The sequence below is a fragment of the Arachis ipaensis genome, chromosome B6 (assembly GCF_059453495.1).
Source record: "Arachis ipaensis isolate K30076 ecotype BB chromosome B6, ASM5945349v1, whole genome shotgun sequence".
NCBI lineage: Eukaryota > Viridiplantae > Streptophyta > Magnoliopsida > Fabales > Fabaceae > Arachis > Arachis ipaensis.
The window spans coordinates 50,933,405-50,961,082 of record NC_142441.1 but is presented as its reverse complement, the minus strand read 5'-3'; the positions used below and the strand labels follow the sequence as shown (position 1 = coordinate 50,961,082).

At 36.9% G+C, this 27,678-nt stretch overlaps 1 non-coding gene across 1 annotated transcript; it reads right to left on the bottom strand.

The window, feature by feature from the left end:
* Positions 1-2,888: 2,888 nt before the first annotated feature.
* Positions 2,889-2,995, bottom strand: LOC148555534 (small nucleolar RNA R71). Its single transcript, XR_015886848.1, has one exon. It is a non-coding gene; the product is annotated as a small nucleolar RNA R71 (small nucleolar RNA).
* Between the last annotated feature and the right edge of the window lie 24,683 nt (positions 2,996-27,678).

The window sequence follows — 27,678 nt, the reverse complement described above, 5'->3', positions numbered from 1 at the left end:
ACCACCCTAACTTTTGGAAAATACAAAATAACCCCCCAAACACCAAAATATTTACTTCCTTGCCCTTTTATGGATCAAAAAGGTGTTCTTCATATTCTTCGTAAATTCTTCAGATTCTTTCTTTGTTTTTACCCGTTTTTCAATCTTTTCAGCAACCGATTTTTACCAAAATTCAAAATAAATTCCCAGCCACTAAAACCCCATCTTTTCTACATGATTTTAACACAAATTGAACCTCAATTTAAGGGTTAGGGTTTTGTTTTCTAGCAGCTCCAAGAACACACATTCATAGCTTGAATTTCATCAAATTCCATCAAATTTTCACCAAAATTTCAACAAGAATTACTCATACAAACAATCAATTTCAAGCACAGCCAAACCATATCATAATCACACAACTCAAACACAATCAATCAAGATTAAATTTGTCAATTCCTACCTGGTTTTGCTGCTCCTAATTCGGTTAAACTTTTAGGTGGTCCTTAAGCACTTTTTCCTCCTAAATCACATCAAGAACAACTTTAAATCCAAAAACTCTCAACTGAAAAAATCTCACTCAGTATGTTAGGAAGAGATATATTACCTTAGACTTGCTAGAAATTCATGTTTCTTGGCCCTCATGTCAAGTTAAGCATGATTCCTAAGGAAGAACATCAAGAAAACACATGTTTTGCATGGTTTTCCTTGAAAACCGAATTGAAATGTGAGGGAGACAGCCATCTCACCTTATTTCCATCCTTGATAAGTTACATGGTTATGTAGAGGAAGAAGAGATGATCATTTTGGTGAAATCGGAGTTTTGATTTGAGTTTTAGTTTAGAAGAAATCAAGCTTTGAAGATTAAGTGTTCATGAAAGTTTCTCTCTTTTCTCTCTTGTTATTTTCGGCCAAAATGATGAAATGAGACAGCCTTGGAGGTCTTGGGGGTGTAAGGTGAGTTGTGATTTGTTGGCTTGGAGGTGGATTAAAATAATATTAAAATATCTCTGGTGTACAACTACTAAAACTAGGTGTACCGGAACACTCGTAAAAACATCTCTAAAAATTATTTTCTGAGCTACTAGCATAAATGACACTAGTAACATATTTATTATGAGAATAGAACATATATAATGAGGCCTTAGCATTGCTAAATTCATCAGAGAGTGCTGGTGCTAAGCTGCACCAATAAACCGTAAACCCGGCTAAATCGATTTTCTGTTTTTAACAAAAACAGATCAGGTAACCTTATAATGTCATTCAAGCATTTTCTAATACTAATATAATGATAATATTATACTATTATCTCTCTCCTCTCATGAATTGAGTCCGGTTCGTCAAACAGAGACTATTTACAAAAATCAGAATCAAAACTGCCAACCGATACGGTTCAAAAACTAGGTTCTTCGTGATTGCATTATCGAGCTTGCCTCAAAGAAGGTTATAGCTTAAGGATGACATAATGATAATAAGGATTGAGATACTTGATGATATAGCAGAGGTGTTCCCTTTACTGATCTTCCAGAGAAATCCGTACTTTCAGAAAAGATCTCATGTACTCGAAAATCAGGGTTGTTACAATTAGCTTGGATACGTGACATATAATCCAACCTGAGGACTACTTTTGAATCTTATATGGAATTGAATCGGTTTTTGCACGTAACCTCTTATAGTTAATCGATTGACCAAGACATTTGTTGTTGATTAATTAAGGAGAAACTGAGGAACGAAGACATTGGGAATCGGTTATTTAAGATTTGTCGTGAATGATCCTTGATTGCTTTGAATAGAGAAAACAAAGTTTAATTCTTCTAAAAACTTAAGCATCTCCAAAACCCTTGACTTCTCCATCATATATATTTTCCTCCAACAATCACACATACTGCCTTAAGCAATTCAAAACCCTAGCTTTCAAGTTTCTTCAAGCTTTTACTTTTTCAGCATGTCTTTAAGATTTCAGCACTCAACAAATCCAAGTTTTATTGATCTAATTAGTAGTTTAACTTGATATATGTGTGCTCAATCCATTAATCCTCGTGGAAATGATATCCACTCACTGTGGTATTACTTGGCGCCGTTACCGGGAATTAATTGAGATTCACATCATACTATGGGTAAAATTTCTAAATTAGATCCTAGTCTTATTTTGTTTTCGTTGTGTTTGTTTCCTTTTCATTATTAGGGTTTTTATTGATTTTGTTATTCTTTCTGCATTAGGGTTTGTCTATTTTACTTATTCATTCAAGCATTGTGTCTTCAAAATTAAGATTGGTGTGTCTGTTAGTATTATTAATTCATCATGTTTTGCTTTACCTTAAGCTTCTTCGCATTGGTGCGTTGATTTGTTTCTTTTGTGCATGTAGGGAAGCAATAATCCTAAAGAGTCTTTCCAATATAACTCCGAAATTGAAGGGAGTGATAATTCTAAAGACTCCTTTCAATACGATCTAGAAATTGACCAGACTCTATTCCGATTAAGAAAGAAAAAAAAAAGTCATGAAAGAATAAGAGAATAAAAGGTTGGTGGAGGGACAAAATAACACAATGAGAACTCTTACAGATTTTACCAATCTCACCACTAATAGTTGTGGTAGTAGCATAGTGAGACTTGCTGTAGAGGCTAATAACTTAGAGACGAAGCCTTCTCTCATTCAACTGGCACAGCAGGACCAATTCAGTGGCAACCTGCAAGAGGACCCAAATGTGCATATATCTAGTTTTTGTAAATATGTGACACGGTTAAGGGTAATGGAGTGTCTTCTGAGGCAAAAATATTGAGGTTGTTTCCCTTTTTTCTAAGGGATAGAACCAAGCAGTGGCTATAATCTCAACCCTTGGGGAGTATAACTACTTGGGATGACATGGTGAATATGTTTCTGACCAAGTACCTTTCCCCACAAAAGCTAGCAAGATTGAGGAATGACATTCACACGTTCACTCAAAAGGAGGGAGAATCACTCTATAAAGCATGGGACAGATACAAAGAGATGTTAAGGAAGTGCCCCCATCATGCCTTCTGTAAAACTCGGTCAAATCATAATCAATAAATTAGTTATGAGCAAAGAAGGTTAAGAAATTAGAATTTGTATTTTGGGGAGATAAAAATAATCAGGATACAAATTAAAACACTTATCTTAGAAAAATAAAATTAGGCCACACCCAGCCCAAGCCCACATATATTAACCCACACATAGCTTCATTTCAGCATCATTCTTCCCCGCATTTGTGTGTGAGCCATGGATTGATAGAGAGAAGAGAGAAGGGACAGAAAACCCTAACTTTCATCAACTTCAAATCACCATAACTTTTTCTCTAGAACTTCAATTGACGAGTTGTTTATGGCCACGCATTCTTCTTGGATCCTTCTTCAATTCTATCTAAGTATTGTAAGTAAGAAACCTCGAATTTGTTTCCTAGATCTCTGTTCCCTTTCAATTCATGTTTTTATGTTGAGTTGTTGAGGGAGTTCAATTTTTCAATATTTAGGAAAGGTTAAACCTTGAGTTTTGATGGAGTTTTAGCCCAAGGTTACGTGTGATATGGTAAGAAAGCTTAAAAGAATGGGAAACAAAACCCACTGTCCTAGCCGAGAGTAACAACCTGAGTGCTATAACGTATGATGAGCTAAGAGGAAAACTTCTTACTTATGAAACCACAAACGCAACTCAAGACTCAAAGAAAAAGGAAATAGCCCTAAATTCAAAAGTAGAACCAAATGAGAGTGAGTCTAATGATAGTTTTTTAGATGATAAACTTGTGTTTTTTGCTAGAAGGCTAAGAGGCTAATGAGGAACAAAGGTAAGTACAAGGGATCAAGCTCAAAATAATACAAGAAGGATTTGAGCAGAGTGATATGCCATAACTGCAAGGAGGCTGGACATTTTAAGAACAACTACCCAAAGCTCAAGAAAGAGGACAAAGAGAAGAAAGAAAAGAACAGAGTGCTCATGGCCTCTTAGGAAGATTTAGAGAACGATTCGGATAAGGAAAAGGACTCTGAATATGAAGCTCAAGTTTGTTTCATGGTTGGTGAAGATCAATTGGATGAGGTAAATTACTATGACCTCTTGATGCACGAAAACTTGTCTCTCGACAATTTTCCTACGGCAAGTATACCGAATTATCGTCAAGTAAAAACTCACAATAGAGTGAGGTTGAATCCCACAGGGATTGATTGGTCAAGCAACTTTAATTAGAGAAATGTTCTAGTTGAACTAAGCAGAATTGGATTTGAGATTTGCAGAAAATTAAATGGCGGGAAAGTAAATAGTAGAAACGTAAATGTTGGAAATAAAGAGCTGAATGTAAATAGCGGAAAGTAAATTGCAGAATCTTAAATGGGGAAGGGGAGTTTAGCATGAAAGTAAATAGCAGAAAGTAAAGAGAATGGGTAAGATCAGAAATGGGGAATTCATTGGGCTTAGGAGATGTTGCATTCTCCGGATCAAGTTCATTTTCATCTCTTCCTCAATCAATGCATTCATTGATCTCCTTGGCAATCTTAAGTGATCGAATTCCAATTTCTTGGTAATTCAATCTCTCAAATCTTGATCAATAGCCAATTTCTTGGTCAATTACTCATGAGAAGAGATGAAGTATGGTCACTGATTATACCACATGTATTTTTAAATCAAAGTGTTGGTAGGATTTTATGTCACTATATCCATCCAAACCCCAATTTAGTCCAACATGAGAAAGCATTTCTAGCATGATCTCTTCATTCCTCTTCCAAAGTTCCGAAGAGATCCAAGTATGAATAGCTTCTTTTCCAAGATAACTACCCAATTGAATGAAGATTGAAAGCTTTCTAGTAAAATCAAGAGAAAAGATAGAAGAAGAATAATGAAAACTAATATTGATCCATCAAATTACAACAGAGCTCCCTAACCCAATGAAAGGGGTTTAGTTGTTCATAGCTCTGGGAATGAAAAGCATAGATGGAAAGTACATTCTGAGAATTAAACTAAAAGCTGCAGAGAAAGTAAAATACAGAGAGTAGTTCTCAAATTTCCAACCCCCTTTCTAATTCAAAACTACCCCTATATATACTACTCTTCTGATCTTATAGCTGGTTCTTCAAATCTTGGATATGGGCCTTTGGATCTTGAGTTTAAAGCAGTTATCCTCTTCAGTGAGCTTAGCTTTACTTGCAGAGAGAAAGTATGAAGTGGGCAGGGACTTTTAGTTTAGGACGTAAGTGGCGTTAACGTTAAGTGAAAATGTGGGTTCGAGAACGTTAGTGGCAGTCGCCTTTTTCACTAACGTTCCTAACCCAAGGATGATCCACATTAACTTCAACGTTAGTGGCACCAACGTGACCACTAACATTGCCTCTTGGTCCTTCGCACACGTTATTGGGACTTACCTTTTCCAATAACGTTGAGAATCCTCCCTTCCCCCTACGTTAGAGTTCACGTTAGTGTGGCTAACGTGACCTTTAACGTAGGCTTGCCAAATCTTCGAAAACGTTAGTGACACTTACCTTTGTCACTAACGTTTCAAAACGCCCCTACTTCCCACGTTTGAGTTCACGTTAACTAGGTTAACGTGGCTTTTAATGTGGTAGTGATAGCCATCTCCAACGTTAGTGACAAAGGTGAGTGTCACTAATGTTGGCTCATCATTCTTCAATCCACGTTAGCTTTCACGTTAACTAAGTTAACGTGGGAGTTAACGTTGCTCATAGTGGCTCATTCCAACGTTAGTGACAAAGGTGAGTGTCACTAACGTTGGCGATTCTTGCTCCCTCCACGTTAGCTTCCACGTTAACTAAGTTAACATGGCAACTAACGTGGCTCAAAGTGGCTTAGTCCAACGTTAGTGACAAAGGTGAGTGTCACTAACGTTGGCCATTCTTTTGCTTCCCCATGTTAGAGTCCACGTTAACTGAGTTAACGTGCCTCTTAACGTGGCCAATATGAGCTTGGTCCAACATTACTGACAAAGGTGAGTGTCACTAACGTTGGCTTCATTTCCTTCTTCCACGTTAGAATTCACGTTAACTTAGTTAACGTGACTCTTAACGTGGGCTATGATGGCTTCGAGGACGTTATTGGTGATTATTTTTCTCATTAACGTTGCAAGCTAGCTCCCATCCCACGTTAGTGGTTACGTTAGTTAGACTAACGTGGCTGCTAACGTGGTTCTTTCTTGCTTCCTTTGTCCTGAAATCAAGCAATAGAGTGCATCAAAGTTCTAATCCAAATCATGAGACATGCATCATCCAATTTGTCATTTAATTCTTGCATAATTCTCATGAAATCATGTAAAGTGCACAATGTTTGCTTGAATCAAGATGTAAGTGAAATTCCACCCAAAACTTGCTTATTTCCTAAGAAAATGCATGAAACTACCCTAAAACAGTAAAGAAAAGGTCAGTGAAACTGGCCAAAATGCCCTGGCTGCACCTCTATATGGATGATTTACACGTCATTATCGATGATCTTACCCATCATTCTGAAATGTTGCTAAAAAAATATAACAAATGCAAATCTAAAAATGAAGTGTTGAAGGCTGAAAATGATTTCTTGAAAGAAAAGGTGAAAGAGACCGAATGTGCTATGGACCTTATTGAAGAAAATAGATTTTTGAAATCTGAAATTGAAAAACTTAAAGGAAAGTACATTGTGGATCCTTCACAAGAACTTATTGTTAAAAATGAAAAGTTAAATGAAATTATTAAAAGGTTGAATAATGATTCAGCAAAATTTGCTCACAGCTCTAGTAACTTGGACAAAAGGGGGTGCAGTTTTTGGAAAACCTTCTACAAAATTTATGGCTTTTTCTTCAAAAACAAAACCCACTTTCAACAAACCTAGTCTTAGATATGTTCTCACCTATGAAGATGAATTTGAAAAGCCTTATTTTGATAAAACTGCATCATCTTCAAGAACCAAACCTATTCCAAACAAGTCGGGTCTAGGCTATGTCTTAAACAATGAGGTTGCTTTCAAAAACCAGATTTTCACAAAAGAGCCTCATATTCAAGAAGCCCATTTGTTCAACATAATTCTGGTTTAAAACCCTTGGAAAATTGAAGTGCTTACACTAGAAATAAAATTGTCAAAAGAAATGCTTTTTTTTTTCAAGAACCAGAAAGTTTCACCCTTTTAATTATTTCCAACATCAAAGCTTCAATCAATTTCAGCAACATGGAAATAGAAGCCATTGTTATAATTGTAAGAAACCTATTCACTCTTACTCTTAATGTTTTATTGACAAAAGAAGAGTAGTAAACCAAACTCACATTGTTGTTTGTGATTTTATTGCACTTGGCAACCAAGGTGGATTGACTTCAAAGGATCCAAATTCATTTGGATAACTAAGGTTACTTGAGAATGTATCCAGATTTGCCTAGCATCCAGGAAGAAGAAAGATATGTGGTACTTGAATAGTAGATGCTCTAGGCACATAACGGGAAGGTCAACCTTCTTCATCAAACTCAACAAGTATGATGGAAGGTTTGTGACCTTTGGAGATAATGGTAAAGGTAAAATCATAGCTGTTGGAAAAGTAGGTAACAATCATTCTATTTTCATTGATGATATTTTTTTGGTTGATGGTTTGAGGCATAATCTTTTGAGCATTAGTCAGTTGTGTGATTTGGGTTACTTGATAATATTCAAAAGATTAGAATGTCGTGTGGTGAGTGAAAAATCTAATAAAGTGCTATGTATTGCAAATCGTTGTGATAATGTGTATGGTCTCACTCTTGATGAACTAAATAATCAAAATGTAGCTTGTTTTCATTCCAAAGAATCTAAAAAGTGGCTATGGCACAAAAGATTGGGCCATGCAAGCATGTTTCAAATAAACAAGCTTGTTAAAATAGGTTTGGTAAGGGGTCTTCTTTTGATAAAATTTGACAAAGATATCAAATGTGATGTATGTTAAATGGGAAAACAAACTAAGAGTTCATTTAAATCAAAGGAAGACATCTTTACTAAAAGACCACTTGAATTGCTACATATTGATTTATTTGGTCCAACAAGAACTCAAAGCTTGGGTGGCTAACATTATGGTTTAGTAATAGTGGATGATCACACCAGATTTGGTTGGGTTTTATTTCTTGCACATAAAAATGATGCCATTTCAGCATTTGAGTCATTTAGCAAAAGAATTCAAAATGAAAAAGATTTAAAGATTGCTTCTAGTAGAAGTGATCATGGTAAAGAGTTTGAAAATCAATCATTTGAATCCTTTTGTGAGGAATTTGGAATTGCACAAAATTCCTCTTGCCCTAAAACACCACCACAAAATAGTGACGTTGAAAGAAGAAAAAGAAGCATTCCAGAAATGACAAGGGCTATGCTTTATGAAAGTAATGTTCCAAAATTCCTATGGGCTGAAGCTATTAACACGGCTTGCAACATTTTAAATAGAACAATCATAATAAGGATACTTTTGAAGAAAACCCTTTATGAATGTTGGAAAGGACACCCACCAAAATTGGATTACCTTTATATCTTTGGATGCAAATATTTTGTTCTAAACAACAAAGGAAACCTAGGAAAATTTGATCCAAAACTATATGAATGTTTGTTTGTAGGATATTCCACCACTAGCAAAACATATAGAGTTTATCATCAAGATGCTAGAATCATTGAAGAGTCCATACATGTTACTTTTTGTGACACTAACTTGGTCCAAGGCATCTTGGAAGATTGTGATGTAGAAACTCAAGATAAAAGCAATAAAGGAAAAGCCCAAAATCAAGAAAAAGAAAATCATGGGCTGCCTGAATCTGAAATTGCTGCTCAGGAGTGAAGAGAGAACTTTTGCGTGGTCTAGAATTCAGAATAAATTCCCGTTGCAAGTATAGCTTCTAAACCAACAAAAGTCCTTTCTTACAAACGTTTTGGTTGTCACAAGTAACAAACCCCTTTAAAATTGATAACCGAAGTATTTAAACCTCGGATCGTCTTCTCAAGGAATTTCAGGGAGGTGTTCTTATTATTGGTTATGAAAAAGTGTGTTTTGGGATTTTTGATTAAGATAAAAAGCAAGAATAGCAATGGCAGAGGAAATAAAATAATAACAATAAAAAGCTTTGATTAGGAGAGATTAATAGGAAGTTCTATCCTTGTTGGATTTTTCTCAAGATCAATTGATAATTGAAGTTTTCTTCTACTTAGTTATCCTTTACCAAGTAAAGTAAAAGAAATTCAAGTAAGTTGGAAGTCTACTTCTATTCACAAGTTCTAATCCTCTCCCTTGGGAAGGATTAGCGTTAGTGACTAGAGAGCCAGCCAACAATAAACCCAATTACAATTTAGCTCTTGAGTAATTCAACTCAAGGGTCTCCAAATATCAATCAACTCAAAAATCAAGTTAGGATCTAACTTAGAACATCAATTAATAACAAACAATAGAAGAAGTGATAAATCTGAAATACCACAATTGCATTAATAAAAGAAAATTAATCTAAACATAAAAAGTTCATAAACTAAATTGATAAAATAAATAAAAAGAACATTAAACCTGGAAATTGAGAAGAAATAATCCTAAATCCTTTAAGAGGATCCTAATCTTAAATCCTAAGAGAGAGGAGAGAGCGTCTCTCTCTAAAAACTGCATCTAAAACCTAAAACTGTGTGTTGTGAGCTGATGATTATGAATGGATGCATTCCCCCACTTTATAGCCTCTAATTTGTATTTTCTGGGCTGAAAACTTGGTCAAAAATAGCCTAGAAATCACCCCCATCATATTCTGGTACGTATAGGTCGTGGGAAAGTGACGCGAAAGCGTCGTCCACGCGTTTGCGTGGATTGCGTTTCTGCCAGGTCACGCATCCGCGTAATCCATGCATTCGCATCATTTGGCGTTGGGGCAGCTATGGAAAATTATATATTGTTGCGAAGCCCTGGACATTAGCTTTCCAACGAAACTGGAACCATCTCATTTGGATCTCTGTAGCTCAAGTTATGACCGTTTGATTGTGAAGAGGTCAAGTTGGACAGCTTTGCAGTTCCTTCAACTTCTTGTATTCCTTCCACTTTTGCATGCTTCCTTTCCATTCTCCAAGCCATTCCTGCCCTGTAATCTCTGAAAACACTTAAAACACATATCAAGGTATCTAATGGTAATAAGAGAGGATTAATATTAGCAAATATAAGGCCAAGAAAGCATGTTTTCAATCAGAGCACAAAATCAGGAAGGAAAAAGTAAAACAATGCAAATAGTATGAATAAGTGGGTAAAGAGTTGATAAAATCCACTCAATTGAGCACAAGATAAACCATAAAATAGTGGTTTATCAACCTCCCAACACTTAAACATTAGCATGTCCTCATGCTAAGCTCAAGAGAAACTATAAAGGGGTGAAGATGAATGGTAGAATGTATGAAATGCAACCTATCTATATGAATCCAACTACATGAAGAATGCTTTTTCCTACTTGGTCTAAAAGTAAATAAATTCTCCAAGAATAAATATGAACTGGATTTCACTAATTCAAATCATAAAAATGAAGTACAAATAGGCTTGTAGAAGAAAATAGCTCATGAAAGCCGGGAACAAAGAATCGAGCATCGAACCCTCACTGGGAGTGTATGCACTCTAATCACTCAAGCGTTTTAGGTTCGATTCTCTCAATTTTCTACTAACCTTGCTTTCTAAGGCTTGCTCTTCATCTAACAATCAACATAAATTTAATGCACAGATACACATATCAAGAGGTCTTTTAAGGGTTGTAATGGGGTTAGGGTCAAGGTAGGATTGTATTTGGCCAAGTGGACTAAAATCTGAATCCTTAATTAACTTAAATTTTCCACCTAACTTTAGACAATCCATGTAATCATAATACCACATCTAACTATCCATTAACCATGTTTTCCACATATTCATGCATTCTAATTTCAAACACAGTACATATGCATTGCTTTCACCATTTACTTTGGGGAATTTTGTCCCCTTTTTATTATTTGCTATTTTTCTTTTCTTTTTTTTTATATATATTTTTTTATTTTCTTTTATTTTTCTCAATGCATATGATTAAATTATTGGATGCATGAATCATGTCCTAAACATTTTTTTTTCACATTTCAGAAAATTCTAACATACTCAATTCTCAAACCAAATGTTTCCAAATTCAACTTTCCCCATACTTAATTCATGAGCACTCTCACTAGTCTAAGCTAACCAAGGATTCAAATTAAGGACATTATTGTTTTTCGCTTAGAGTTAATGATGTGCTAAAGTAAAGAACAAAGGGGTATAATAGGCTCAACATTGGTTTGCAAAGAATAATGAAAGGGTAAGGCCATATGGGTATGTAAGCTCAGTGAAACAAAGGCCTCAATCATGTAAGTATATGTATACATCAAATAATGGAAATATAGCATTAAGCAAGACAAAAATCACAATTTTAGAGAGAACAACACACACCAAAATAAAATATTGGTTGATAAAATGCAGCCAATCAAATAGGCTCAAAATCTCACTGGTTTTGTGTGTTCGAGCTCTAAAAACATGTTCCAAAATAAAATTTCTTCAAACAAGTTTTTCAAAAAGTTTAATTCAAATTAGTGAAATGCTATAAAAAGTTTCTTGAAAAAGAAAATATTACTTCAACCAAGTGGTAAAATATGCATAAAATCAAACAAATATGCAATCAAACATGTAAATGCAACAACTAACAAGGAAAATAAACCATTGGTGTTGAGATAGAAGAGTAACTAACCCATGGAGATCGATATCGACCTCCCCACACTTAAAGATTGCACCGTCCTCGGTGCATGCTAAGATGTGCAAGTGGATGGGTGGCTCCAACTGACGCTTTTCTCTAGAGATTGTGCAGATGAACTTGTTTGTCTCCTCATTTAGAGCTTTCCCTTTCCCTTCTTTGGTGGCCATCCTGAAAGAAGAGGAAAAGAAGAAAAAGTAACCCAGAAATAAAGATAAGAAAATAAATATAGTATGGGTGGGTTAATGCTAAATAATGGGGTCTCAATTATATGGTAGCTACAACATGCAAGTGAGAAAATAATAGAAGCACATGGCATATCAGTGGTGCAGAATTTGCAACAAAGGAGAGGGGAATGTGGGTAATACAAGATAGTATAAGTTCATATCAATGCAAGAGAAGTACGAGTATCATAAAAGATTAACATTGATTTAAATAATGTTACCCAATTAGAATAAAACAAGTCATAAGTACCAAGAAAATACCCGAAAAGATGTAACAGTTGAATAAGAACATTTGAACACCAATGGAAAATAATAAATTTAGAAAAGAAAATAAAAATATGCACAAAATTAAAATGCAATGAATGAAACTATGCAAATAAATAAAATAAAATGAAAGTGAAAAAGGATGAGAAGTTAAAAAAGATGAAGAAAAAGAAAGTAAGAAAGGAGAGAGAAAGAAGAAAAGATAGAAGAAATTAGGATTAGAAAAGAAAAGATAAGATTTTTGGCGCTGATTTGGATAAGTTGTGCGGTGCAGGCGACGCGGACGCGTGGGTTACGTGTCTGCGTAGATAGCGCTTCTAGGAAGTGACGCGGACGCGTGGGTCACGTGTTCGCGTGGAGTGATTTGTGCCATTAGCGCGAGGGCAGCCTCACAGTCGCGCAACTCTCTGTTTTAAATGCATTTTGCCAAAAATATGGATGACACGGTAGCGTGGTTGACACGATTGCGTGGGTGGCCATATTTTCAAAATGACGTGGACGCGTGGGGCACGCTTTCCCGTAGTAAGGCTTGTGCTTCTAGCACCGTTCCAGCCCCACTCCATCATAACTTTCTGCCATACACCTTTTTACGTCGATTTCGCAGGGCCACGCGTTCGCGTGGGTGACGCGGACGCGTGGGAGGCATTTTTCCTACATGACGCGGACGCGTCAGCGACGAGGTCGCATGGATCAATTTGTGCTAAAGGCACGCCTCCATCCACGCTCTCGCGTGACTCTCTGTTTACTTTTCTTTTCTTCTTAATGCACTTGTGACGCGGACGCGTCAGCGACGCTTACGCGTCGCGTGCATTTTTTTTAATGCAAAACACAGAATGCAGTATGCAGATGCTGATGCAGATGTTATGAATAATTCCAGGTTCAATAAAATAAAATAAAACTCAAAAACAAACAAAACTAAATAAGATTGAAAATGGAACGATCATACCATGGTGGGTTGTCTCCCACCAAGCACTTTTAGTTAAAGTCCTTAAGTTGGACATGTGCTGAGCTCCTTGTCATGGCGGCTTGTGCTTGAACTCGTCTTGAAATTTCCACCAATGCTTGGACTTCCAATAAGCTCTATTGATACTAAGTAAATTCCTCAAGTTTTGATGGGGTTCTTCACAAGCTTTGAGCTCCCAAAGTTGATCCTCATATATTCCTGGATCCCCAATCTTGTTTCTACACCCGTCTTTAAGTTGATTATCATGATTCCATCCGGGTGGTTCAGCCTTAGAATTCTCACTGAAGCGTCCAAACAACTTCCCAGACCCATTCAATTGAGCTCTACACCAACCTTTGTGTTTAAACTTAAAGCTTCCAACCATAATGAACCTTGCAGGACAATTCTTACCACTGACCATCTTCCTCTTACTCTTAATGCCACAAAGAGCTCTAAGTTGACCATCCGTCTCTAGTAGCCCATATTCAAGTGGGAAAGTAAAGGTCAAGGATGAGAATTTTACCCATTTGAACGTTGTGTTGGACGGTAATGGCCTTGGGAGAGGTGTTTCTAATGAACTTGCAAGCTCCACTCACTTGTGTTCTTCTCTGACAACTTCCAGCTCCTTGTAAGCTTCTTCAATTTCAACCTCTTCCTCTTGGTAGCTTTCTTCCAATTCAATCTCCTCTTCACTACTTTCCAAGGGCATGGGAGGTTGTGCTTTTTCTTCTTGAATCTCTATCTCTTGATCGACCTCTTCCAAGTCTTTAACCATGACATGCCTTGGAGGTTGTACACCCTTCTCAACATCAAATGCAACCGTCTTGGAAGGAGGCTCTATATTTTGACTTTCCCATGGAGGTTCAGCATCTCCCAGGTCTTCAACCACTTCTTCCTCTTCAACTATTATGGCTTCCTCCACTTGTTCCAATACAAAGCCATGTTTCTCATTGTCCACCGAAGTTTCTAGTGTCTCTTTCATGCTTTGCTCTTCTTTTGATTCTCCACATGTAGCCATGGGAGTTCTTTGAGTGCTCAGATGTCGGGAAGCTATTATATTTACTAACTAGCCTAAGGCGGCCGCGAAATTTAGCACACTGTTATTTATCCTTTCTTGCCCTTGAAGAAGAACACGAAGTTTGTCATCCATTGGAGGTTGGGGTGGATATGAGGGTTCATTTGTTGGGAGAAAGGGTTCATGGTAGGAAGGTGGTTCATCTTGATAATGGCATGGAGAGGGTGAATATTGAAGGGGTGGTCCATGAGAGTAGTTGTGTTGGAATGGGGGTGGTTCTGTGTATGGTTCATTTGGCTCATAAGGTGGTTGGTATGGTGGATATAGGTTAGAATCATGTGATGGTGTTTGGTAGTAGGGGGCTTGTGAGTATGGTGGTCCAAAGGTATGTTGAGGAGGCGGTTCATAATCATGTGGTGGGCCTTGGTAATTACAAGGGGGTTCACCATATTCATCATCTTGGTATGCTCTCGGGAATGGCTCTTGACCATACTAGTTTGGTGGTTGTTGGTTGTCACGAAACGGTCCACCATAAATGTTGTCTTGGCATGCATTGTAGGATGGTCATTGTCTATGGTATCCTGGAAGGTGATGTTGCCTAAAGGATTGATCAGATCCTCGTGGCTCCTTCCATCTCTTATTGTTTTGACCTTGATGCATGTTCCTGTTATAATTTCCATTCCTTGCAACAGCATTAGAACCAAACTCAAAGCGATGGGGGTGAGAACTCATAGTAACAAATAAAAATTAAAAATGAAAATAAAAACAAATTTTAAATTAAAAGGTTATTGAAATTTAAATTTTGAATTTGAAAATTAAATTTTAAAATTTAAAATTTGAAATTTTGAATTTTAAATTTTTGAAATTTGAATTTTGAAATTTGAATTTTGAATAATAAATTTTGAAATTTGATTTTTGAAATAAGATAAGATTTTGAAAAAGATATGATTTTTGAAAAAGATTTGAATTTTGAAATTTGAATTAAAAATTTTTTTAATTTGAGTTTTGAAAATTGAAAATTGAAATTTGAAATTTAAATTTTGGATTTTTGAATTTAATGAGGAAAGAGGAAAACAATAAAATGACACCAAACTTAGAATTTTTAGATCAAAATGAAGAAAACAACTAAGAACAACTTGAAGGTCAAGATGAACACGAAGAACAACTTGAAGATCAAGATGAATACCAAGAAAAAATTTTTCTTTTTTTTTTTGAAAAAGTTTTAATAACTAAATAAAAACCAATAACCTCTTAATTTACGAAAAAGAAAAAATAAAAACAAAAATAAAAACAAATATACAAGCAAAAAGCAAATATTTACAATAACCAATAATAAGGCACACGTTTGCAATTCCCCGACAACGGCGCTATTTTGAAGAGAGAACTTTTGTGTGGTCTAGAATTCAGAATAAATTTCCGTTGCAAGTATAGCTTCTAAACCAACAAAAGTCCTTTCTTACAAACGTTTTGGTTGTCACAAGTAACAAACCCCTTTAAAATTGATAACCAAAGTATTTAAACCTCGGGTCGTCTTCTCATGGAATTACAGGGAGGTGATCTTATTATTGGTTATGAAAAAGTGTGTTTTGGGGTTTTTGATTAAGATAAAAAGCAAGAATAGCAATGGCAGAGGAAATAAAATAATAACAATAAAAGGCCTTGATTAGGAGAGATTAATCGGAAGTTCTATCCTTGTTGGATTTTTCTCAAGATCAATTGATAATTGAAGGTTACTTCTACTTAGTTATCCTTTACCAAGTAAAGTAAAAGAAAGTCAAGTAAGTTGGAAGTCTACTTCTATTCACAAGTTCTAATCCTCTCCCTTGGGAAGGATTAGCGTTAGTGACTCGAGAGCCAGCCAACAATAAACCCAATTACAATTTAACTCTTGAGTAATTCAACTCAAGGGTCTCCAAATATCAATCAACTCCAAAATCAAGTTAGGATCTAACTTAGAACATCAATTAATAACAAACAATAGAAGAAGTGACAAATCTGAAATTCCTCAATTGCATTAATAAAAGAAAATCAATCTAAACATAAAGAGTTCATAAACTAAATTGATAAAATAAATAAAAAGAACATTAAACCTGGAAATTGAGAAGAAATAATCCTAAATCATTTAAGAGGAATCCTAATCTTAAATCCTAAGAGAGAGGAGAGAGCCTCTCTCTCTAAAAACTACATCTAAAACCTAAAACTGTGTGTTGTGAGCTAATGATTATGAATGGATGCATTTCCCCACTTTATAGCCTCTAAATTGTGTTTTCCGGGCCGAAAACTGGGTCAAAAACAGCCCAGAAATCGCCCCAACATATTCTAGTATGTATAGGTCGCGGGAAAGTGACGCGGAAGCGTTGTCCACGCGTTTGCGTGGATTGCGTTTCTGCCAGGTCACGCGTCCGCGTGATCCACGCGTTCGCGTCACCTGGTGTCGGGGCAGTGATGACAAGTAATCTTACCCTAGTTTCACTAGCCTTTTTCTTTGTTTTTATTTGGTTTTATGCACTTTCTTGCATCCTAGGTAAGTAATTTGGAATGGGAATGCATGGTTTCTTTGAATTAAATAACCACCATTTAATTGATGCTAAATCTTGAGGTTTATGCTAAATTTAATTGATTTTTAATGATTTATAAACCTTGTGAATTTGGTGATACTTTGATTGGTTGCTTTGATTAATTATAGGTGAAGAAAAGAAGAAAAGAAGAAAGCGTGGCTTAAGAACGTAGCCCAAGGAAGAAAATAGTGTGGCAAAGAAAAGTGAAAAGCGTGGCACATGGAAGGAGGGAAGCTGCAATGCTCTCCCCAAGTGCTCAGTGCTCTCCAAAGGAGCACAACAATGAATCAAGGAGGCAATGCTTCAATGCTCTGCTCCCCTTGTGAGCTGAGCACAATTTGAGAATCAAGAAACAAGGAAAGGAGAAACAATGCTCAGCTCTCCAAGGGAGCATTATCGTGCTCTCACATGAAATAAATCAAAGAAAATAAGTTGCCAATGCTTGCTCCAAGGTTTGAACCCATGACCCAAGGGAAGGAGGGGAGCGCTACTCACAAGGAAAACAAGCCAAAAATTTGCCAAATGCCACCCCCAAGGTTCGAACTCAACACCTTAAGGAAGCAAGGAGCAAGGCGCCACTTCCTTCACCAAGAAAAATAGTCAGCGCATGCATTCAGCAAGTTTCGAACCAAGGACCTCTCCTTGGAAGCTCCAATGCTCAGCTCACAAGGTGAGCAGAGCACTACTCCTTGGCACACACAAGCAACATTGACACGGGCCAAGGGAGCATAAGGCGCGCAATTGACACGGTCCAGGGAAGCAAGGAGCGCAGAAGACAACCCCCACACCAAGCCAATGGTCAGCTCCCCTTGTGAGCAGAGCATTCCCCTGATGCTTCTCCCAGCCTTGGATGCAACAAGGATCCCCACACAAAGCTCCAATGCTCTGCTCCCCACTTGAGCTGAGCATCCTCCTGGGAGCAATTTTCACATGGGCTGAAAATTCAATCAAAAATCCAATTAAATTCAAATCTTCACCAAATTAAAAAGCCCACCCAAATTCTAAAATCCAAGAATAGAAAGTGTATAAATAGGAGTTAGTTTGATTTAATTAAGACTTTTGGACCTCTAGACTTTACTTTGAATTTTTCTTTGAACTTTCATTTGGAGCTTTTATTTTTGAATTTAGATCTTAGAGGATTGGGAAGGGGAATTGATCTCTGATGACAAGTCATCTTAGCCTAGTTTCACTAGTCTTTTTCCTTTGTTTTTATTTGGTTTTATGCACTTTCTTAAGCCACAAGTAAGCTAATTGGATTGAATTTCATTTTTCCTTTGATTCAATCAACCATGGATGAATTGATGCATTTTCATGAGTTTTTGTGCCATAATTGCTTGTGTGACAAGAAGAAGGATAACTCTCATGATTATGGCATAGCTTTGATACAATTGTTGATTGATGATAGGTGGAATAAAGCTTGGAAGAAGGTTGCAAGAATGGCTTGAAAAGAGGGATTCACGTTTGAGCTAACGTTTGCCTCAAACGTTAACTCAAACGTGAGAAGCAGATGAAGAACACCCTGGAGAAGAGCCAACGTTTGCACCAACATTTGCCTCAAACGTTGAGGCAAACGTTGGCTGAAGAAGGAGCAAGGGAAGGCAACGTTTGCGCCAATGTTTGCCTCAAACGTGAGGTCAAACGTTGGCGCCAAAAAGAAGAGAAATAGCACTCCTGGGCACAGCAACGTTTGAGCCAACGTTTGCCTCAAACGTGAGGTCAAACGTTGGTGCCAAACAGCATGAAGGGGCATACTTCCAACAAGAATAACTTGAGTTGTAGATGTCCAATTGAGGTGATTCCAAGTGGGTTAGAAAGCTGATATTCAGAGCTTTCCAACCATATATAATAGTCTATATTGGGCATAAAATTGGCAACGCGACAAGAGGACAAAGTAGCCCCCAAGAAGCATACAAAAAAGGGAGCCTAGGAAGAACCACGTTTGAGCTCACGTTTGACCTCAAACGTTGGCTCAAACGTGGAAGACAGCAACTTGGCCGAGCTGCATAATGTCACAGAAGGGACGTTTGAGTCAACATTTGCCTCAAACGTTGACTCAAACGTGAATGGTTCATGGCCCGGTTCACTAATGGATTTCTTCCCAACACCAAGAGCAATCAACGGAGGCTACTATCAATCCAATTCCATCAAGACTAAAGGCCCAATTCAAGGCTTAATGATCATTTGAAGAAAGTGTATAAATAGCCAAGGATTTGAAGTTTTAAGGGAGCTTCCTTTTTAGAATTTTTTTACCTGCTATAAGAGCTTTTCCTTTTTAGTTTTACTGAGTGATTTTGGAGAGAGTTTTTGGGGTTTTGAGCTATTTGGAGATTTAGAGTCTTGGGTGTTGAAGAATTGAGGAAATTCTGTCTCAATCTCACCTTGAGATCTCTTTTTGTTTCTTTCACTGCACCATTGGAGAATTGAGATTTGAATCCAAGTTTTCTTCTGTTTTGATTTTTAATCTTTTGCAATTGAATTTTAAATTTGGATCTAAGAAGGCAGTGAGATCTAGACTTGGTTATTTAGTCTCTTGAGTCCTGAGATCTACATCTTTCAATTTCAATTTCCTTGTTACATTGCTACACCAAGTTTATTTTCATTTGCATTTAAGATCCGGTTCAGTTAGATCCATCTTCTACGTTTCTGTTTGTTGAGATTTACTGCTCTCTTGTTTAATTTTCGCAATCCCACATCCCTGATCCAGTTACAATTCAAGCCATTTACATTTCTTGCATTCTAAGATTCTGCAATTTAAATTTCTTGCATTCTAAGTTTCTGCCATTTCATTTCTTGTTCTTTAAGATTCAGCACTTTTATTTTCTATTCTCTTTAATTTCCTGCAATTTACCCTTCTCCTTTTACTTTTCATGCAATTTAATTCCTGTCAACACAATTTCACACAATCAACTCTTGATCTGCTTGACTAAATCAACCACTAAGCTAAAATTTCTCAATCCTTCAATCCCTGTGGGATCAACCTCACTCATGTGAGTTATTATTACTTGATGCGACCCGGTACACTTGCCGGTGAGTTTTGTGTCGGATCGTTTTCCGCACATCAATCTCTCTTCTTCCTTGTTCTTGCTTGAGCACTCTTATTTTTTCTTGCTTTGGATCTTGGGTGGAGAATTGAAGAACTTCTGTTTCAATCTCACCTTGAGATCTCTTGTTCACTTTTCTGCATAATTCAATTTCCATTTCTGTTTACTGCATCTTCTTTTACTCTTCTGCAATTTACTTCTGCAACTCACTTTTCATTTCCTTTTGCAATTGCTCTTATTGGATCAAGGAAGGATTTGAGATCTAGACTTGTTTTCTAGTCTCTTCCACTCCTGAGATCTTCAACCTTCTTTTAAATTGCTGCAAATTAAGCATCTGTCACTTCTGTTTTAATTCCTCAAGCATTCCTACTTTTCTGTTGAGATCTATTTTATTTCAATTCACCTTCTACTCTTCTGTTTAATTGCAATTCATTTGCTCTTGTTTAAATTCTGCAATCCCAATTCCCAATTCCTTTTATAATTCAAGCAATTTACATTTCTTGCACTTTAAGATTCAGTCATTTACATTTCTTGCAATTTATGTTTTTGCAATTTACATTACTTGTTCTTTAAGATTCAACACATTTACTTTCTTGCTCTTTAATTTACTGCAATTCTTTCCTCTCTCTTTATAATTCATGCAATTTAATTTCTGCCAAATACAAACCACTCAACCAATACTTGATTCACTTGACTAAATCAACCACTAAGCTAAAATTGCTCAATCCTTCAATCCCTGTGGGATCGACCTCACTCATGTGAGTTATTATTACTTGATGCGACCCGGTCCACTTGCCGGTGAGTTTTGTGTTGGATCATTTTCCACACATCAAGTTTTTGGTGCCGTTGCCGGGGATTGAATTAGATTGACAATGATTAAGTGAAGTGGAAATCTAGATCAAGCACTTTTTATTTTCTGTTTCTTTGATTTTTGACTAACACACTAATTGTTTGAATTTTTGCTTAAACTAACTAAAACCCCACTTTAGCAATAGAGTGGAGGTCTTCTAGTTTTTCTGGCTCTATGTGAATCCTATGCCGTTGTTCGATTGAATATACGAGAGAAGTAGTTTTCTCCTATTGGTCTTTCAAGTCTATTAACTGTTTGACATATTGTGTCAACTAACCCTCTGACCATATTTTGGTATGAGTATATTCAATCTTCATTTAGACTGTTTGTGACTATGCAGATTATGAAGGAAACGTCAACGAATTCTAGCTATTGTGGGAGTAATGTCATCACCCCAGATAACAATGCAACACATGAATTGAAGCATCCGCTCATTACCATGAACGATGTTGCTCAATGGGTTGAAGCCTTCCCACAAGGAAACATAATCGGATGGAAAGATCTAATGAGTGAATTCCTAGCCAAGCTGAAACAACCCCAGGGAATTGATATGCTAAAGGTAGAAGTGCAATCATACACACAAGAGAAGGGAGTAGTGGAAATTGAAGGTGTCAGTGCAGTCATGGCCCAAAGCAAGCAGATACATCAACAACTTCAGCAGTAATTAGAACTGATGGACAGAAAAATCGATGAGCTGCGAACTGCTGTGGCAAATACACATAACCTACCTCAAAATCCCCACGGTTGGAATCAATCTGAAAAAGGTTTTGGAGCAATTAACTGTGGGCAACAAAATCATGAGCAATCACACTTTCCAAGTAGTACCTCAAGCATGTTCCAACACAAGTTCCAAGGTGATGTGTACAACCCACCCTGGAGGACTCATTACAACTGGAGGAGGAGTGAGCACCAAAATCAAGGACCAAGGGACTTCAACCACAACAACCCCAATTTCCCAAACCAGCAAAAACACCACCGTACCAACATCAACCACTACACACCACCACCACAACACTCACCCTTCCAACCTCAGACACCTCACAACCAACCAATCTCACAAGACTCTCAGAGGATCACCAACTTAGAGATCTTAATAGAGAGAATGATGAAGCACCAAGATGAGATGACACAGAACCAGGAAACCTCAATTAGAAGAATTGAGAGGCAAATGGCACAACTAGCTAAGCACCTTGCAGAAATGGGTGTGGAAAGGGCAAATACTTCCCCCAGAGCCACTGAAGACAACCTGAAAGACAATGAGAAAGTTGCCAGGTGTGAGAAAGGGAAAGCAATCATAGAGGCAAGTGAGAAGAGGGCTACGGGAAAAGAAGCAATCATCAAAGAAAAGCACCACAGAGAAGTTCTTCAAGAAGAAATGGAGAAAAGAAAGCCCACAGTAAGAGGAGAAAATCAAAGGAAACAGAAGCCTCAACTTCCATGATCAGAGGATGGAGGATGTCAAGCTAGTGACAATAAAGAAGCGCTTGTTGGGAGGCAACCCAACCTGAGGATGTTATCTTTTCATAGCTATTTTAATAAAAAGGTCAATTAGTTTTATCTATATTTCAAGAGGCTAAGTTTGGTGTTGCACACCAAAACAATATAAGGGAGAACGAAGTATTCTAAGTTTGGTGTTCCACCAAAATTTCATCATAAAACATATTCTCACCTTTTGCATAATGCTAGCCTCAAACATTTAGATAAACTAGTTAACTATTCTGCTGTTTCCTAGTTTTCAATGTTATTGCTTTTGAAAAAGAAAAAGAGTTTCACAGATGGTTAATCTGATGCATGAGAACCATGGCAAGGTACTAAGTTTGGTGTTCCCACACCAAAGTAAGTTCAAAGGCCCACAAATAAATCATGCATGCTAACCATTTTTCTTAAGTTCTTGGGGAAAACAAGCAACTTTCAATATCATTGCAAAGTATCATACAAGCTTTTGGAAGAATTAAGCATCATCAACCAAAAAGAGGAAAAAGGAATGTAAAGACCAGAAATGATGATGATGAAGAGTAAAGCAAGCAAACTTCAAAAGGTTGTATTGTTGAGTGATTATTTTGCATCACTACTATGATTAAAAGTGATAATATACCCCTATCTGTCTTCCTGTCTAGCATAGTTTCTCTGTAATTCAATAATTAAGATGCTTGATCATTCACAACTCTATGATCTCTAAACTTGTTTGCACTCAATTTCTCAAAAAAAATGCATCACATGAAAGTTCTTTGAAAAGAAGGATTGAGGAATTAAACAATTTTGAGGCAAGCAAAAGATTAGGAGAAGTGGTGGTTCTAGTTGTACGACTATGCATTGAGGTTGCATGCTTATGAAAACTTGGATGGGAGCTCATAGGCAGGACATAGAGTTCAAAGAAGTATTGTGGAGATTCTCAAATATTTATTGATCCAAGAAGCAGCAATCAAAAGAAAATAAAGAAAACATAAAAACAAAAAGATCATGGCCCAAGGCTCTGAGCATCAATTACTAGGCAGAAGAGAAAAAAGAAACAGGAACTCAAAGAGTTATTATCCTAGTAAATGCTTGTGGTCGAATGTGCCAAAGAGAGAGGCTTGAGCAAGTAAATCCTTAGGGGTGCTTTAACACCTAATACCTTAAAACCAACTGGTTTAGGAGTATTGATTGAAAGCTTATCTAAAGAGACGCTTTGAGACAGGACACTTAGAGTCAAGGCCAAAACATAGAAATCATAAGCTGCTTCGAGGTGATTACATATAAAGAGATCCCCATGATACCATTTGGATGAAAGTTCTAGGACCTAAGACTTCCAAGATGTAGGGACTAGTAAGCACTGAAGCCCTTGTATGAGCATATAATCTAGAGTTCACCCCACTGTCACTTAATCACTTCACTCACAGGACAATACAAGTTATTCTTCAATCCATTCCAATTGAAAGGACCTTTGAGCATAATTATCTTCTTGCTTGGGGACAAGCAAGTTTTAAGTTTAGTGTTGTGATGACAAGTCATCTTAGCCTAGTTTCACTAGCCTTTTTCTTTGTTTTAATTTGGTTTTATGCACTTTCTTGCATCCTAAGTAAGTAATTTGGAATGGGAATGCATGGTTTCTTTGAATCAAACAACCACCATTTAATTGATGCTAAATCATGAGGTTTAAGCTAAATTTAATTGATTTTTAATGATTTATAAACCTTGTGAATTTGGTGATACTTTGATTGGTTGTTTTGATTAATTATAGGTGAAGAAAAGAAGAAAAGAAGAAAGCGTGGCTTAAGAAACGTGGCCCAAGGAAGAAAATAGTGTGGCAAAGAAAAGTGAGAAGTGTGGCACATGGAAGGAGTGAAGCTCCAATGCTCTCCCCAAGAGCTCAGTGCTCTCCAAAGGAGCACAACAATGAACCAAGGAGGCAATGCTTCAATGCTCTGCTCCCCTTGTGAGCTGAGCACAATTTGAGAATCAAGAAACAAGGAAAGGAGAAACAATGCTCAGCTCTCCAAGGGAGCATTATCGGGCTCTCACAAGAAATAAATCAAAGGAAATAAGTTGCCAATGCTTGCTCCAAGGTTTGAACCCATGACCCAAGGGAAGGAGGGGAGCGCTACTCACAAGGAAAACAAGCCAAAAATTTGCCAAATGTCACCCCCAAGGTTCGAACTCAACACCTTGAGGAAGCAAGGAGCAAGGCGCCACTTCCTTCACCAAGAAAAAGAGTCAGCGCATGCATTCAGCAAGTTTTGAACCAAGGACCTCTCCTTCGAAGCTCCAATGCTCAGCTCACAAGGTGAGCAGAGCGCTACTCCTTGGCACACACAAGCAACATTGACACGGGCCAAGGGAGCATGAGGCGCGCAATTGACATGGTCCAGGGAAGCAAGGAGTGCACAAGACAACCCCCACACCAAGCCAATGCTCAGCTCCCCTTGTGAGCAGAGCATTCCCCTGATGCTTCTCCCAGCCTTGGACGCAACAAGGATCCCCACACAAAGCTCCAATGCTATGCTCCCCACTTGAGCTGAGCATCCTCTTGGGAGCAATTTTCACATGGGCTGAAAATTCAATCAAAAATCCAATTAAATTCAAATCTTCACCAAATTAAAAAGCCCACCCAAATTCTAAAATCCAAGAATAGAAAGTGTATAAATAGGAGTTAGTTTGATTTAATTAGGACTTTTGGACCTCTAGACTTTACTTTGAATTTTTCTTTGAACTTTCATTTGGAGCTTTTACTTTTGAATTTAGATCTTAGAGGATTGGGAAGGGGAATTGATCTCTCTTCTTCCTTGTTCTTGCTTGAGCACTCTTATTTTTTCTTGCTTTGGATCTTGGGTGGAGAATTGAAGAACTTCTGTTTCAATCTCACCTTGAGATCTCTTGTTCACTTTTCTGCATAATTCAATTTCCATTTCTGTTTACTGCATCTTCTTTTACTCTTCTGCAATTTACTTCTGCAACTCACTTTTCATTTCCTTTTGCAATTGCTCTTGTTGGATCAAGGAAGGATTTGAGATCTAGACTTGTTTTCTAGTCTCTTCCACTCCTGAGATCTTCAACCTTCTTTTAAATTACTGCAAATTAAGTATCTGTCACTTCTGTTTTAATTCCTCAAGCATTCCTACTTTTCTGTTGAGATTTATTTTATTTCAGTTCACCTTCTACTCTTCTGTTTAATTGCAATTCACTTGCTCTTGTTTAAATTCTGCAATCCCAATTTCCAATTCCTTTTATAATTCAAGTAATTTAAATTTCTTGCACTTTAAGATTCAGTTATTTACATTTTTTGCAATTTAAGTTTCTGCAATTTACATTACTTGTTCTTTAAGATTCAGCACATTTACTTTCTTGCTCTTTAATTTACTGCAATTCTTTCCTCTCTCTTTATAATTCATGCAATTTAATTTCTGCCAAATACAAACCACTCAACCAATACTTGATTCACTTGACTAAATCAACCACTAAGCTAAAATTGCTCAATCCTTCAATCCCTGTGGGATCGACCTCACTCATGTGAGTTATTATTACTTTATGCAACCCGGCCCACTTGCCGGTGAGTTTTGTGTTGGATCGTTTTTCACACATCAGGGAGCTATAACAAATTAAATATTGTTACGAAGCCCCAGACGTTAGCTTTCAAACGCAACTGGAACCATCTCATTTGGACCTCTGTAGCTCAAGTTATGACCGTTTGAGTGTGAAGAGGTCAGGCTGGATAGCTTTGCAGTTCCTTCAACTTCTTGTATTCCTTCCACTTTTGCATGCTTCATTTCCATCCTCCAAGCCATTCCTGCACTGTAATCTCTGAAAACACTTAACACACATATCAAGGCCTCTAATGGTAATAAGAGAGAATTAATATTAGCAAATATAAGGCCAAAGAAGCATGTTTTCAATCATAGCACAAAATCAGGATAGAAAAAGTAAAACCATACAAATAGTATGAATAAGTGGGTAAAGAGTTGATAAAATCCACTCAATTGAGCACAAGATAAACCATAAAATAGTGGTTTATCAAGAAGAAAATTCTATTTTGTCTCTTGAAATTGGAAAAATCCCTGGGAATACCAGTTCCATGGATCCTACAATGATAGAATCAGTTCATAAGTCCTCTAAACCTCATGACTGGAGATTTTTAAAGAATTATCCACAAGAATTTGTCATTGGAGATGTCTCTCAAGGTGTCAAAACTCGATCCTCCACTAGAAAAGCAACAGAAGATTCAAACCTAGCCTTTCTATATCAAATAGAGCCTCTAAACATGAAGGAAGCACTTGATGACCCCTCTTGGGTAAAGGCTATAGAGGAAGAACTTCATGAATTTAAAAAGAATCAAGTATGGACACTTATTCCAAAACCAAATGGAAAGAGTGACCGGCACCAAGTGGATCTTTAGAAATAAGTTGGGTGAAGATGGAAGCATAGCTAGAAACAAAGCAAGATTGGTGGCACAAGGATATGACCAAGAGGAAGGAATTGACTTTGATGAATCCTTTGCCCCAGTTTCCCGAATGGAACCCATAAAACTTCTCATTGCTTATGATGCTTATTGCGGTTTTAAATTATTTCAAATGGATGTGAAATGTGCTTTTTTAAATGGTGTAATAGATAGAGAAATATATATGGCACAGCTACCCAGTTTTGAATATAAAGAACTTCCTTATCATGTTTTCAAACTTTCAAAAGCTCTTTATGGACTAAGACAAGCTCCTAGAGCTTGGTATGAAAGACTTAGTTCTTTCCTTTTGAAAAATAAATTTCAAAGAGGCACCACAAACACCAGTCTATTTATTAAAAATTCTAATAATTCTTTCATTTTAGTCCAAATTTATGTTGATGACATCATTTTTGGATCAGCCAATGAAACCCTTTGTGCTGAATTTGGAAAATTCATGACAAGTGAATTTGACATGAGTATAATGGATGAACTTAATTTCTTCCTTAGGTTTCAAATAAAGCAAAATGTAAATGGAATTTTCATTCATCAAGAGAAGTATGCCAAAGAATTAGTTAAGAAATTTGGTATAGAAAATGCCAAACCTATGGGAACACCCATGCACCCTAACACTAAGTTAGAAAAGGGTAAAACTGAGAAAGACGAAGATGAAACTAGGTACAGAGGAATGATTGGTTCTCTTATGTACCTAACATCCTCTAGACCCAATATTGTACAAAGTGTTGAAATTTGCTCTAGATTCTAGTCACAACTGAAAGACTAATGAGTTTATGGTATCCCAAGACTAATGAGTTTTTTGCAGTTAGTTATTGTGATGCAGACTTCGCCAGAGACAGAGTAGACAGAAGAAGTACATCAGACACATGCTATTTTCTTGGAAGGTCTTTGAATGTCTGGTCCAGTAAGAAGCAATCTACAGTGGCATTATCCACTGCCGAGCCTGAGTATATTGTAGCCTCCTCATGTTGTTCTTAGCTTCTTTGGTTGAAAACTCAACTTGCTGATTATAAATTAAATGCTGAAAATATTTCCTTGTTTTGTGACAACATGAGTGCCATAACTATTTCCAAAAATCCTATTTTGTACTTGAGGACTAAACATATTGAAGTGAGATTTCACTCAATAAGGGAACATGTTCAAAAAGGGAATATTAGCATTCAATTTGTTAAATCAGAGGATCAATTAGCTAATA